Below are 12,102 nucleotides of genomic sequence, written 5' to 3' on the forward strand. Positions count from 1 at the left end.
TTCTCGAGTCTTGTAGAGTCTGTGAGAAGACAGTCTCTCAATTCAGCAAAGGCGTCCTGGAGTATGTCGGAATTAGATCAGCACCTTAAGGGAATTTTTCACGTCTTGGAGGTGTTCAACTTCTTGGATTGGTCTCTTGGGGTGCTGGCTAAGAAGACGAGTGAGCCAGATTTTCTTGATCCAGAAACTTTGCACAGTGTCCTATCTTGCATGGATAAGGCTGTGCAAGATGGTTCTGGTGAGTTGGCGGCACTGTTTGGATCTGGAATGTTAAAGAAAAGATCTCTTTACAGTTCCTTTCTGACGAAAGGAGTTTCCCCTTCTCAGAGGTCCGCTCTACTATTCGCACCTCTGTCAGAACATCTGTTTCCTTCATCATTAGTGAAGGATGTTTCGAGATCCCTGTCAGAAAAGGCTATGCAGGACCTTCTTGTGCAATCTACAAAGAAGATTAGACCTGCAGTTCCGACTCAGAAGAAGGTGGCTCGTACTCCAGTGGTGCCCTTTTGTGGAGCCCCCTCGACTCGATCAACTTCGAAGAGAAAACCCTTCGACAAGCGAGGGAGGTCTTCCTTCCACTCTTTTAAAAAGACCAAGTAGCAGCCATGTCCTCCAAGCACAGGTAGGGGCCAGACTTCAATACTTTCTGGAGGCCTGGTCTGTAAGAGAAGCAGATCCCTGGACTCTGTCTGTCCTACAGAAGGGTTACATCATTCCCTTCGTAGACAGACCTCCTTTGGCAACATCTCCGAAGGATTTGTCGACGAGTTACAAGGACCCTGGACTGAGAGAGAGACTCCTTCAGACGGTGGTATCGATGAGGGACAAGAATGCAATAGAGCTAGTGCAGGATCCATTCTCCCCAGGGTTTTACAACCGCCTTTTCTTGGTTCCAAAGGCTTCGGGGGGATGGAGACCCGTCCTAGATGTAAGCATCCTGAACCGGTACGTGGAGAAAAAGAAGTTCTCCATGGAGACTTCAGCTTCAGTTCTGTCTTCCCTACGTCAGGGAGATTGGATGGTATCCCTGGACCTTCAGGATGCTTACTTTCATGTTCCGATTCACCCATCGTCAAGAAAATATCTAAGATTTGTTGTACAAGGACAAATCTTCCAGTTCGGGGCCTTGTGCTTTGGCCTATCAACCGCTCCTCAGGTATTTAAGTATCTGATGCGGAACGTGGCCAAATGGCTTCATTTAGAAGGGATAAACATCTCAATGTATCTCGACGATTGGCTAATCCTGGCCAAGTCGGAGAAACTGTGTTTGGAGGACCTACAGACTACTTTGAACCTAGCAAAGACGTTAGGATTACTCGTGAACCTCGAGAAATCTCAGATGATCCCCAGTCAGAACTTAGTCTATTTGGGGATTCGGATGGATTCGCAGGGTTTTCGGGCTTTTCCGTCCCAGGAAAGGATTGCTCGGGGATTACAGAAAATCTCGAGCTTCCTAGAGAAAGAACGGAGTTCGGTGAGGGAGTGGTTAAGTCTTCTGGGAACCCTTTCCTCACTAGAACAGTTCATTTCGTAGGAAGACTCCACCTACGCCCTCTTCAATTCTTCCTAAGAAGAATTTGGAGTTGGAAGAACGGGCAACTTTCAGACACTTTCAGAATTCCTCTGGAAGTAAAGAATCCTCTGAAGTGGTGGATTTTTCCCTTGGAAAAGAACGAGGGCTTGTCTCTAGAGGTTCGGAACCCAAACCTAATCTTGTTCTCAGACGCTTCAGAGAAGGGATGGGGAGCGACTCTAGGGACAAAAGAAGTATCAGGCCAATGGAGGAAGGATCAGCAAGACTGGCATATAAACTCCAAAGAACTTTATGCCGTTCTTCTAGCCCTAAAAGCCTTCGAGACAGAAGTGTTAGGTCAAGTGGTACAGGTCAACTCTGACAACATCACAGCGTTGGCCTATATCAAGAAACAAGGGGGAACTCACTCTCTTTCTCTGTTCCATATAACAAAAGAGCTGTTGTATTGGGCAAAAGAAAAGAAGGTGACTCTCCTCACAAGATTTGTGAAAGGAGAGAAGAACATCAGAGCAGACAGGCTAAGCAGGTTAAACCAAGTTCTCCCCACAGAATGGACCCTTCACATTCAGGTGTGTCAAGCTCTGTGGTCCCTGTGGGGCAGTCCACATATAGACCTATTCGCCACCTACCTATCCAGAAGGATAGAGAACTTTTGCTCCTTAGTGGAAGACCCCGAGAGCGATAGCGGTGGACGCCATGCTGCTGGACTGGTCAGGCCTAGATGCCTACGCCTTTCCCCCTTCAAAAATGTTAGGAGTGGTTTTAAGAAAATTTGCGGCATCAAGAGGGACGAGACTAAACAAAACTCATCGATCCCTTTTGGCCGTCTCAAGATTGGTTCACAGAGGTACAGGAATGGACAGTGGACTTCCCAAGATCTTCTCACAACCCCACTTTAAACAACCCCATTTGAGAGGTACCATCAAAACCTCCCCGCTCTCGCTCTGACGGCCTTTCGCCTATCGAAAGACTTGTCAGAGCGAGAGGCTTTTCAAGCAAAGCTTCAAAAAGCAATTGCCTAGGGCCCAGAGATCTTCAACTATTCGGGTCTACCAATCAAAATGGGATGTTTTTAGAAGATGGTGGTAAGAAGAATAAACTGTCCTCCTCCGATACTCTGTGACCAACATAGCTGATTTCTTGATTTTCCTTAGGGAATAATCAAAATTATCAGTTTCTACCATTAAAGGTTATCGAAGTATGCTTTCTGCCGTGTTTCGAAACAGAGGTTTGAAAATAGCAGAAGATAAAGACCTCCACGACCTTATTAGATCTTTTGAAACATCTAAAACCTTTTCTCCTCGCACTCCTAACTGGAACCTAGATGTGGTTTTGAAATTTCTATCATCTAGTAGATTTGAACCTCCTCTCAACGCGTCGTTTAGAGATCTAACGAGAAAATGTATTTTTTTGTTGTCGTTAGCGACTGCGAAGAGAATTAGTGAAATACACGCTCTAGATTCTCGAGTAGGATTTAAGAGTGATGCGGCAATTTGTTCTTTCCAGACTCTGTTTCTGGCCAAGAACGAGATCCTTTCAAAACCCTGGCCAAAGAGAGTTAAAGGACTTTCAAATCTAGTAGGAGAGGAATTAGAAAGATCTTTATGTCCGGTTAGAGCTCTGAAGTTCTATTTAAAGAAGAAGAATGAACTCAACGGATGTAAACAAAGCCTGTGGTGCGCGGTTCGGGATCCTAGTAGACACATGTCAAAAAATGCATTAGCATTTTTTGTGAGGAGCATTATTACTGATGCTCATAATAACTGCACTGAAGACTCTTTCAGGACTCTCCGAGCGAAGGCTCATGAGGTTAGAGCGGTGGCCACTTCATTAGCTTTTCAGAAGAACATGTCTTTAAAAGACATTGTGGATGTGACTTACTGGAGGTGTAATTCAGTGTTCGCATCGCACTACCTTAAGGACGTTAAAATAACATATGAAAAGTGTTTCTCTCTGGGTCCTTTTGTATCAGCCGATACAGTGCTGGGGCTGGGAACACATAACGATCCTTAGAAAAAATTTCTATTTGTTCTAATTTTTGATAGTACATAGATCTACCTTGTGAGACGAGTTGTTGGTTTTCCTGCTGATTAGTATGCATGGTGGCGCACGGGCGTCCTAGCTTGGATCAGTGGGGAATCAAGAGACGTCCTACTGGCTAGATTGTACAAAAAAATTTTTTTTTTTTAATTTATTTTCATTTTTGTACTTTAGTGTATGAATGTTTGTGATTCGAGTTTGTGGTTGTTTGCAAGAAGTTAGGGGATAACTTCTTGCAATCTTAGAACTAACATGGATAGGTTGAGGTGATCGGGATCGATGTTGTGCTCCTTTTATAGGTCTTGTCAAGTAAGTGGATAAGCACCCATTGACATAGTCCTTCCAGGATCTGCCAAGGTAATCAGGGAAACCCCACCCTTTGGCAGAACCACAAGAACTCTTGCGACATAATCAATATCTCGCTGAGGCTCTTGAGACTGACTAGACTCCTGGATTGTATTCATGAAGTCTTCAGTCTAAACAGGTAGGAACCAAGGTTTTATTTATTTATTACCTACAACGATAGTTGTGATTCCTGTTTGATTCTATATTTAGCTGCTGTCTCTGTCCCACCTCCAATGGTATGAATCGGCTAAGTATATATCTGACAGGTAAGTTGAATGTATAAAAATGATATTGTTATGATACAATAAAGTTTTGTACATGAACTTTCCTGTCAGACATATACTTAGCTTACGTCTCTGACGTCACGACAGAATTCAAAACTCGCGGCTAACGCGACAGGTAGGTCAGGTGATCTACCTTACCCGCCGCTGGGAAGCGGGTGTAAGAACCAACATACCTTTCTTGCCAGATTTTTTCTGTCGTCGGTGTCGACCACACCTGTTGTCGGTACCTCTTGACAGTTGGATTCTTTTCTCGTTTTCGCCCTGGATTGTTTCTACGGACTTTTGGTGAAGTACCCGATCTTTTGGCCTGGCATTCGCGATTTGTGGACAGTTATTGGACTTTTCTTTGGATTTTTCTTGGATTCATGATGCCTGATGTTGATACTAAGAAAACTGCTATGTTTAGAGTTTGTTGTATGACTGAGTGTAAGGTGAGGCTACCGAAAGCTGCGGTAGACCCTCACACGGTATGTTTGAAGTGTAGAGGGAATGAATGCACCTTTAATAATCCTTGTAATGAATGTGAAAAGCTGAATGAGGATGAATGGAAGTCTTTGTCTTCCTACTTGAGGAAGCTTGAAAAGGATAAAGTTAGGAAAGCTTCTTCTAGGAGCAGTAGTAGATCTCGTATTAGCGAGTTGGATATAGATAATCCTATTTTAGAAGTAGCTCCTTTGTCAGTTTCACCTCCTGCTCCCTGCACCGAAGCCGAAGATGCGCCTTCGGAAGTGGCCTCCATGAAAGCCACCATTCGCAGTATGGAGAGGAAAATCAAACAATTAGAAGGTAAGAGTGATTCCAATAGTGATTTGTGCAGTGAACCCAACCCAGTGCAGTGGAGGGTGCGTCTGATCGGCTCCCTAATGCTTCCAGGCCTAGACCTCTTCCAGACTCCCAGTCCCAGTGGAGGAGGAAAGTCGAAAGCCGCAGGAAGGTTAGGGAGCATCCCCACCGGTCAGGCGTCCCTCGGTAGCTCCTGTTGATCGTTCCCAGGCTTACCTTGGATCGCTCCAAGAGAGAAATATTGCACCAATGCTTCTCGTCTTCGCCTTCGCCTTCTCCTAAACGAGGATGGAGCTCTTCGGAAGCCTCGCGCCCTTCGAAGAGAGCCTGGAACGCTCCCTGCGCCCGCCCTTCCAGCCCTGAAGTTTTTTCGGAAGAGCCTGAGGTGGAAGCGAAGAAGCGTAAGAGATCTCAGGAGTATCGTTCCCCGAGCGGAGATCGAGCCTCGTTACCTGTTCACGAGTTTGTGAATTCTCCTGCAAGGGTGTTGGCTAACCTTCAGGCGCAGATTTCGGCTCTGGCTGGCTCTCTTTGCGTGTCGTCTCGTCGTAGGAAGGACGTCTCGCTTCCTGTAAAGAAGTCCAGGCTCCCCTCTCCTGACTCTCGCTATTCGACGGAAGCGGCGCGCTCACCTGTGCGTTCGGATTCTCGCAGGAGACTTTCTGCTTCGGACAAGATCCCATCTGCGTCCAAGCGCCATTCGCCTGACAGACAGGTTTCTCCTTCGGACAAGGAGCAAACTGCGCGTAGGAGATCTTCACCCTACAGACGCTCTTCTCGAGACAGGATCGCTCCCCTTGACAGGCGCCAAGAGCCTAGTAGGCGCTACTCGCCTTGTAGCCGCTCCTCGTCTCGCCTCCACTCTCCTGTTGACAAGCGCCCTAAATCGGACAGGCGCTCTTCGCTGGACAGGCGTCAAGAGCTTGTTAGGCGCGTTTCTCCTGGCAGGCGCTCTTCTCCTGACTTTCACTCTCCTCGAGTCAGGCGCCGAGATCCTAGCAGGCGCTTCTCCCCTTGTAGGCGCTCGTCGCCAGAGATCCTCTCGCCTCGGTTCAGGCGCCAAGAGCCTGGTAGGCGCTTCTCGTATGGCAGGCGCTGTTCGCCTGGTAGCCGCTCTCCTTTGGATAGGCGACCAAGAGCCTGATAGAAGTTCTTCTTCAAACAGGCGCTCTGCGCCTGACACCGCCCCTTACTCCTGTTAGGTCTCCAAGAAATCTGGGAAAACGCACTCCTCCCCAGTACAAGAACAAAGGATGTTGCAAGTAGACACCATTTTCCTGAAGCTTTGTCCTCCAAGAAACGTATACGTCTTACTTCCTCTAGAGACTCTTTTAAGAATAGTCGCGCCTCTAAGGATCATGAGGACTCTTCAGCTCAGTAAGAACAGGACCCCTCAGAAGAAGAAGGACCAAAAGACTCCTCTGTTTCCTCCTATAAGAGGCTGACAGAGTTGCTCCTGCAAGAGTTTGGAGATATCCTTTCTCCTGTGGCTCCTCCTTCTCCTCTTTCGTTATTCTCCACTTCGAAGAGTCGAAGGTTTCGTCTTGTGTAAGGATGAAACCTACTGTTTCCATGAAGAAGGCGCTTAGAGGTTTTGGGGAATGGCTCCTTTCTAAGGAAGAGAAAGGGAAGACGGTTTTTTCTTTCCCTCCGTCTAAACTGACTGGCAGATTGGGATTCTGGTACGAATCGGGAGAACCTTTAGGCCTCGCTCTCCCATCGTCTGCGGACTCGGACTTCTCTTCATTGGTGGATTCTGCTCGTCGTTCCGCCCTCTTGTCCGCCAAGACTACGTGGGGGATGAACGAACTTGACCACCTACTGAAGGGAATGTTCCGAGTCCTGGAAGTTTTCAACTTCCTTGATTGGTCTTTAGGTGTTCTGGCTAATAAGACCCAGACCCCAGATTCTCTGTCTCCTGAAGATCTTAACTGCGTCCTCACTTGCATGGATAAAGCAGTAGAGACGGATCGAGTGAAGTCTCCTCACTGTTTGGAGCTGGAGTTATTAGAAACGGTCTGTCTGCGTTCGTTTCTCACGAAGGCAGTTTCACATGCGCAATAAAGGGCCTCGCTTATGTATGCTCAACTCTCTCCTCTTCTGTTCCCCAAGAAGATTATTCAAGATGTCTCGAGTGCCCTTTCAGCTAAGGCTACTCAGGACATGTTAGCCCAGGCGCCAGGAAACCTCGCTCTGTCTTCCAACCCAAGGCCAAGAAAGAGACTCCTCTGAGACAGGAGCCCTTTCGAGGAGGACCCGCTGTCAGAGGTTCTGCAACCAGAGGGACTAGACCTTTTAAGAGAGGAAAAACCTTCTCTAGGTCAGTCAGAGGGGAAGAAATAGCGATCAAGGACTCCAGACATCAGTGGGTGCCAGACTACTGAAATTTGCGACGTCTGGGCCCACAAAGGGGCAGACAATTGGTCCCTATCGATTGTCAGCAAAGGATACCTCATTCCCATTCTCGTCAAGACCACCATTGACGACAACTCCGAGGGAGTTGGTAGCCAAGCCTACAAGGACCCCATCATGAATCAAGCCCTTTCTCTAGCAGTAGATCTCATGCTAGAGAAGGAGGCTATAGAACTAGTGAGAGATCCCCGCTCTGCGGGCTTTTACAACAGACTATTCCTAGTTCCGAAGAACTCAGGAGGATGGAGACCGGTTTTGGATGTAAGCGCCCTGAACGTCTTTGTGGAAAAGAGGAAGTTCGCCATGGAGACAACTTCCTCAGTGTTAGCGGCTCTTCGTCCAGGGGACTGGATGGTGTCTCTAGACCTTCAGGACGCTTACTTTCATGTGCCGATCCATCTTCTTCACGGAAGTATCTACGATTCATGATGGGAGGAAACATCTTCCAATTCAAGGCCTTGTGCTTCGGCCTATCGACTGCACCCCAAATTTTCACGGGTTAATGAAAAACGTGCGCAGTGGCTACATTTGGAGGGGAGTGAGGGTGTCGCTTTATCTCGACGACTGGCTAATCAGAGCAGAGTCTCAAGAAAGATGTCTGAGGACCTTCAAAAGACCCTTTACATTGGCAAGTTCTCTGGGACTTCTGGTGAACTTCCAGAAGTCTCAATTAATCCTCAGTCAAGAGCGGATCTATCTGGGGATTCGGATAGCTTCTCTGGCTTTTTCGGGCTTTCCGTCGCCGAGAGGATAGCTCGTTGCTACGAGAAAATAAACGCCTTCCTAGAGAAAGATGCTGCACAGCGAGGGAGTGGATGAGTCTGCTGGGACACTCTCCTCGTTGGAGCAATTCGTTTCTCTAGGAAGGTTGCATCTCAGGCTCTACAGTTCTTCCTATACCAGAACTGGAGGCGTCTCTCCCTAGATCTGGAGTTCTCCTTCAAGATCTCAAGGGAATCAAGAGAGACCTTCGTGGTGGAACAACCCACTTCGTTTTGTGGAAGGAATGTCTCTTTACATGCCGAACCCCAGCCATGTGTTGTTTTCCGACGCATCGGAAGCAGGTTGGGGAGCGACGCTCGGGACGAGAAGTGTCAGGCACCTGGAAGGGGGATCAGGTGTCCTGGCACTCAACGAGAAAGAGTTGATGGCAGTCTGGATGGCATTGAAAGCCTTCGAGCCCCACGTCCGAAATGCAGTAGTGCAGGTCAATTCGGACACACAACAGCCTTGGCGTACATCAAAAAACAGGGGGGGACGCACTCCTTCTCCCTGTACGAAACAGCAAGGGATCTTCTGCTGTGGTCTCAAACAAGGAAGATCAGTCTTCTCACCAGATTCGTTCAGGAGAAAGGAACGTCAGGCCGATCTCCTGAGCAGGAAGAATCAACTCCTGCCTTCCGAGTGGACCCTCCACTCAGAGGTATGCCAAGACCTGTGGAGAAGATGGGGCAGACCTCACATCGATCTCTTTGCAACAGCAAGGAACGCAAGAATCGAACGTTTACTGCTCCCCGATCTCAGACCCACCCCAGGAGCAGTATCAGTGGATGCGTTTCTCCTAGAATTGGACAGGTCTAGACGTCTACGCCTTTCCCCCCTTCAAAGTACTGGGACAAACCCTCAAGAAATTTGCTATCTCGGAGATGACAAGAATGACGCTAGTAGCTCCGTTTCTGGCCCGCCCAAGATTGGTTCACAGAGGGTACTGGAATGGTTGGTGGACTTTCCAAGAGTACTTCCACAAAGACAAGATTTGCTCAAACAACCCCACTTCGACAGGTATCACAGAAACCTCCCCGCTCTCAATCTGACTGGCTTTCGACTGTCAAAAGTCTTGTCAGAGCGAAGGGGTTTTTCGACAAAAGCTGCTAAGGCTATCGCCTCAGCTAGAAGACCTTCGACCCTTAAAGTCTACCAGTCGAAGTGGGACGTCTTTCGCCGGTGGTGCAGGAACCAGAAGTTTTTCCTCTTCCAGTACCTCGGTGACTCAGATAGCAGATTTCTAGTTTTCCTCAGAGAAAAATGCGGTTTGGCAGTATCTACTATCAAAAGGATACCGAAGATGCTGGCTGCGGTGTTCAGACATAGGAATTTAGATCTTTCGAATAACAAAGATCTTCATGATCTATTAAGATCTTTTGAATCTTCCAAGAAACTTCGAACGAAGTTCCAAGTTGGAATCTGGACGTGGTTCTTCGTTTCCTGAGGTCCGCTAGGTTTGAACCACCACATTTAGCCTCCTTCAAAGATCTTACGAGGAAAGCTCTCTTTCTCATGGCGTTTAGCATCCGCTAAAAGGGTTAGTGAGATTCATGCCCTAGAAGGAAGGGTAGGTTTCAAAGGAGATTCCGTGGTTTGTCCTTCCTTCCTTCGTTTTAGCAAAAAATGAGAACCCCTCAAATCCTTGGCCAAGGAACTTTGAGGTTCGTGGTTTATCTGCCCTAGTAGGGGAAGAACCTGAAAGAACTCTTTGCCCTGTTAGGAGTTTAAATACTACCTTCAGAAGAAGAAACCCCTTAAGGGCATTGAGGGACAGACACCTACGGTGCTCTGTAAAGGACCCCAGCAGACCATTGTCGAAAAATGCGCTGTCTTTCTTCATTAGAAGTGTTGTGAAAGAAGCACATAGATCTTGTAATGAAGAACATTTCAAGCTCCTAAAAGTCAAGGCTCATGAAGTGAGAGCAATTGCCACTTCCTTGGCCTTTAAGAAGAATATGTCTCTTCAGAAATCTGATGAAAACTACATTCTGGAGATGTATTCAGTATTCGCCAACCACTACTAAAAGACGTCAGTATTACGTAATGACGAGTGCTTCGCGTTAGGCCCGTACGTATCGGCGGATTCGGTGCTGGGGCAGGGAGCTGGGAACATATCCTTAGTAGTTTTTTCCCTTGTTTTTGTTAATTGAGTTCATATGGTTGTATGAAAAATGATTCAGGTAGCATCTTTTTCGTTTCGTAATACTAATAACTTTAGTTTTGGTTAGGTGATACGGATTTGTGGTTGGTAGTGGACAGGTTCTGTCATAGAAGAGGGGGCGAACCCCCATTGACATGATCCGACTTGGATTCTACTAAGTAAGCGGATATTCAAGTCCCGTTAGTAGACCCAAAGAGTCTTTTCAGCTGTAGATCACGCCCTCGCTGTAGCTCTTATGGCTATGCAGACTAATAGACAGTATCTATGAAGTCTTCAGCCTAAACAGGTAAGAACCAAGGTTATTTTTATCCTACAACAGGTGTTGTTTACCTTTTCTTTGTTATTTTCTGTCTTGTACCCTCCACCAAGGGTGTCAATCAGCTAAGTATATGTCTGACAGGAAAGTTCATGTACAAAAATGATATTGTTATTTACAATAAAGTGTACATACTTACCTGGCAGACATATACGATTGATGGCCCGCCCAGCATCCACCCCTCAGGAGACAGGTATAAGAGAGAAAAAATCTGGCAAGAAAAGGTATGTTGGTTCTTACACCCGCTTCCCAGCGGCGGGTAAGGTAGATCACCTGACCTACCTGTCGCGTTAGCCGCGAGTTTTGAATTCTGTCGTGACGTCAGAGACGTAAGCTAAGTATATGTCGGCCAGGTAAGTATGTACAAAACTTTATTGTAAAATAACAATATCATTTTTATACATACTTACCTGGCAGATATATACAAAATTATACCCACCCTGCCTCCCCTCAGGAGACAGGCGGTATAGAAAAAATATGATAGAACATGGGAATGGTTCCTAGTCCTGCCACCCAGCGGCAGGTAAGTAGATCACCTGACCTACCGGTAGCGTGTGCGCAAAATTCGAATTTCTGTCGGACGATGGAGTCAAATAGCTAAGTATATATCTGCCAGGTAAGTATGTATAAAACTTTATTGTATCATAACAATATCATTTCACACATGAAACTTACCGAACAATTACATAGCTATACGCTTCTTACCTTACGGCAGTCGAAATTCCAAATTTCTCGACGCTAATGGCGCTGCTGACGTGTAGGTGATACACCCCAACCCACTTTCGGGATCCCCGTACTACTGAGCTTTGCTTGCAATTCGTTTTCTGCCGCCCACGGTGAAACAACCTGTGTATTTCGCTGCAGTCAACTGTTCACCATTTTTGTTTGACACCCGATTTGGTGAAGTACATTTTCTTGGTTGTTTTTTTTTTTGTGTTTGACGGCTTAGCTGCTTTCTTTATTCATCTGTTTAGTGTGAGTTATGTCAGATTCAGGTTCATCTGTTAGGTTTTGCAGCGAAGGCTGCAAAACTAGATTAGCCAAGTTATGTTATGACCCACATCGAAGTGCGTGAAATGTAGGGGGCAAGAGTGTACTAAAGAGCGTACATGTAATGAATGTGAAGATCTAGATGATCAAGGATGGAAGAGTTTTTGTCTCATCTTGATAAGATGAAAAAGATAGGAAAGAAAGGCAGCCATTGGGCTGCTGTAAGTGGGCTAGATTAGAGTCAATCCTCCTTTGCCGTCAGAGGCAAAGAAAAGCCCGCTTTGTCTTCTCCTATTTGTCAAAACGTCTCTCCTATTGATAGTCCTCCTACTTCAGTACACCTTACTCCGGCTCAGGTTCCCCATGCTTCTGATTCCTACACCATTGCCCAATTAGAAAATAAGATGGATAGGAAATTTGAGCTGCTTGCTAAATCTGTCATGGATTTTAGGTACTCTTTTCGTGAATTTGT

This window comes from Macrobrachium nipponense, chromosome 47 (genome assembly GCF_015104395.2).
Source record: "Macrobrachium nipponense isolate FS-2020 chromosome 47, ASM1510439v2, whole genome shotgun sequence".
Classification (NCBI taxonomy): domain Eukaryota; kingdom Metazoa; phylum Arthropoda; class Malacostraca; order Decapoda; family Palaemonidae; genus Macrobrachium; species Macrobrachium nipponense.